We start from the raw sequence: 3,877 nt of genomic DNA, 5'->3' as shown, positions 1-3,877 counted from the left end.
GAAAGAGTTAACCTGGGACCTACCCCAGCTCCATCAGCACCTTCCTGCAGCATTCCCAGCCTGAAATCAGACTGGGCTTACTGGAAACCCCCCAGGAACTGGGATCCCTGGGCCAGCAGTGCCTGTGGTTACTCACCACCCAGGCTGAGACTTGGCAGCACTGCCCAGCCCTGGCCTGGCTTTTCCTTACCAAGGGATAAAGCAATTCACACATGGAGTTATGGATGCAATCATCTCCCTTTTAGAGCCCATTTCTAGCCCTAATTGTATGCACACAAGGCCCATCTATTCTCTGGAGAACATCAGTGATATGAACAACTTCCCCAGACAGGAATAACTCTTGCCCTGCCTCTATGAACACACTTTCTGCTTTTTTTAGAAGTGGAGACATCGTTTCAGTTGAGCTTTAGAAAGTGTTTACAGAAATGCAGCTCCCTTTGTAATAGATCTCTGAGGAAGGGGAAGAATAGAGGCTTCAACATGACTCTTTCAATCCTTAATGAATGGCAAACGCTCACCAGAAAGTGTGAAAAGTGAAAACAGTTTACACATTAAAACTTGGCTGATTTGAAACACTTCCCTAACATGAAAGTCCCTTTCTTTTTTTCATAGTTAAATATTGATGATTATTACACTAGTCTGCTTAAAGGCAGCTGGAGAGGTGAGGCCTCAGCAGTAGTGCTGAGAGAGAAACACAAATTTCACTCAAAAAACCAGGAAGGGCTTCAGATAGAGAGAAGGGAAATTCAGGCTAGATATTAGGGAGAAATCCTTCCCTGGGAGGTGCTGAGGCTCTGGCACAGGTTGCTCAGAGAAACTGTGGCTGTTCCATCCCTGGAAGTGTTCCAGGCCAGGTTGGATGGGGCTTGGAGCAACCTGAGCTGGTGGAAGATGTCCCTGCCCATGGAATGGGATGAAAAGGGCTTCAGATAGAGAGAAGGGAAATTCAGGCTAGATATTAGGGAGAAATCCTTCCCTGGGAGGTGCTGAGGCTCTGGCACAGGTTGCTCAGAGAAACTGTGGCTGTTCCATCCCTGGAAGTGTTCCAGGCCAGGTTGGATGGGGCTTGGAGCAACCTGAGCTGGTGGAAGATGTCCCTGCCCATGGAATGGGATGAAATGACCTCTAAGATCTCTTCCAACCCAAACCATTCTGTGAGTCTGTATATTCACATGAAACACCTGCAGTCCCAACATCAAGGATGACATTAGCTAGGACAAGTCACCTCCACCTTCAGGACAAACAAGATACTATTTCCCTGCCCTGGTGACAGCAGCACAGTCATTTCCTTGGGGATTCTCTCTGGGAATAAACCTCCACTAAATGACCACTCAGGGATGCTGTGCCAGGGCACAGGGAGCAGCTCCCCAGCCTCAACCACAAACAGGGTTAGAACTGGAGTTGGAAAAGCCACTCCAACATCACCAGCACATCAAAGAGGGGAAAGAGGTTGGTTTGCAGCTCAGCCTGGGTGTCTGTGCTCTTTGCATGCCTAGCAGGAACACAGCCTGCAATTCACCTTCAGTTTACAAATGGCCACACAACAGGGAAGGAAAAAATAATGAAGCATGAAATGCAAACCCTGAGTTTGAAGTGAAGCATTAAGCAGCACAGGCAGCACAGCTGGAGGCAGAGAAGTGCTCTCAGCCAGAGGCAGAGCACAGGGGCCCAGGTTAGAAAAACTGGGGCCAGAGCACCCCCAGCCCCAAACCAACCCTTCAGCAAGGGGACAGGGTTGAGTGGAATCAATCACACCGACCAAATCCTCTGTTTGGAGTAGGAAAAGTTGTGCTGGAGGCACAAGGTGAGAAGCACTTGAACAGTAACAACCTGCACCACATCTGAAGTTAACTCTTGGCAGCAGCAGAGCAGCAATTACAGGCAGGAATCTGGAGCCTGCTCCAGCTCATTTGTTCCTCTGCAAACACACAGCAACTTCAGGGAAATGACTGGGCAAATGCTGAGGAAAAATGCTCCCAGCAGCCTGCAGAGTTCTGCCCAGCACAGGGACACATGGAGCCTCGTTTTGCAGTGCTGCCTGGCACAGACTCACAGGGACTGTTGAGCTGCTCTGGGGAAGAGCAGAGTGCTGGTTGTCCTTCAACTACCCTCTGACACAGTTCTGAGGACATTTGCAATCCCAGAATGGTTTGGGTTGGAAGGAGCTTAAAGCTCATCCCATCCCCTGCCATGGGCAGGGACATCTTCCTCCAGCCCGGGTGGCTCCTAGTCCCATCCAACCTGGCCTGGAACACTCCCAGGGATGGAGCAGCCACAGCTGCTCTGGGAAACCTGTGCCAGAGCCTCAGCACCTCCCAGGGAAGAGTTTCTTCCTAATATCCCATCTAAACCTACTCTCCTGCAGCTGAAGGCCAATCCCTCTTGCCCTCCTGGCAAACAGCTTCTCCTGCCTGGATTTTCTGTGCAAGCAGCACAGCTTGAAGGACCCCAAAACAGTGTCAGCTGCTGCACAGGAGCTGGGAAAGCTTCAGAAGTCCTGGGACAGCTCTGCTCCAGCCAGGGAGTGTGACTGTGCAGCCACAGCTCTAGGGAAGCTGTGGATATTGGCAAAAAGAGAAATCACTGACTGGTTTGGGTTGGAAAGGACCTTAAAGACCATCTATTTCCAACCCCCCCTGAAATGTCTCTGCAGAACTGGGGACCAGGCCAAGGAAGGAGCATCAGTGTGAGCTGCCTCAGCCCCAGAGGCTTTTGCAGCTGCTGTGGACAAATGAGGGCTGGAAAGAGCAGGTGTTTCTTCAGAGTCATCTCTATTTACTGCAGCAGACACTGATGCAGGGTGAAGGGAGGCCACGAGGCTGTTTGGAGCCAACCTGGTGGGAAGGCAATTGCCTGAGCCACCTGGCACACAGGGAATGGGAACACCTGGGGCAGGAGCCAAGCTCAGCAGCACTCACAGGGTTTTGCTCCTTTATGGCTTGCAAGGGTGGGAGCAGAGGGACAAAGGGAGGCACAGGCACATAACCCACATGTCACAGACAGCAGGAGTTTGCACAGATTTTTGGGTTGTACAAAGCTCAGCACTTCATCTGCATCACTCTCCCTCCCCTGGGATCCAGGCACAGAAACCATCACTGCACCTGCACAGGCTCCAGTATTGCTCCTAAAAAAGCTCTCACTTGGGTCAGGACTCCTTCCATCCAGTTGCTGCTTGGGAACACAGCAGCTCTGGGCAGTGTGTCCCCTATCCCTGTGGTTAGGAGCATGTCTGGCCCCAAACTATTCTGCTAACATGAAGAAACTCAAGGTGAGACAATCCTGGACAGCTCCTGAGCCCAGAACCACCTTCCAGGGCTGCAGGATGCATAAAATGGGATAGAACAACCTCAAGAAGCAGCTGCATGTTCTGATAAAAGCATTGCTCAACTGAATTAGCTCCAAAGCTCCTGAAACACTCTGGGTTTGAGCTTGCAGCATCCCAGCCCTGCAGCCTTCCCCACTGCCTGTGCTGGAGGAGCTGGGTATCAGCTATCAATTGCAGGAACAAGCATCTCATTTGACTTTGGCAGCAAGATGACAGTGTCTGGAATGCTAAATTACATCTGCAAAAAGGTCAAACCCCATGGATACCTGAGCATTTACATAATTCAAACAGCTCATCATCACTCAGCTTTTTTTTTTATTTTTTTTTATTTTGTAAAGCTACTCCAAGGCAATGGGTTTGATATGACTTTCAGGAAAGTGACTTTTCATGAGTAAATGTTCTTGGGTTTGACCTTGTTTCTGCACTGCTAATTATTGTCATTACCAACTGCTTGCATCTTCAGGGTGGGGGGAAAGGCTATTAGTTGTAGGAAGCAACTCTCACCTGCAAACCTGGCAATAACCCCAAACCCCAGCCCTGGGATGAACAGAG

Source organism: Acanthisitta chloris, unplaced genomic scaffold (assembly GCF_000695815.1).
Source record: "Acanthisitta chloris isolate BGI_N310 unplaced genomic scaffold, ASM69581v1 scaffold2239, whole genome shotgun sequence".
Taxonomy (NCBI): Eukaryota; Metazoa; Chordata; class Aves; order Passeriformes; family Acanthisittidae; genus Acanthisitta; species Acanthisitta chloris.
This window is presented reverse-complemented; position numbering follows the sequence as displayed.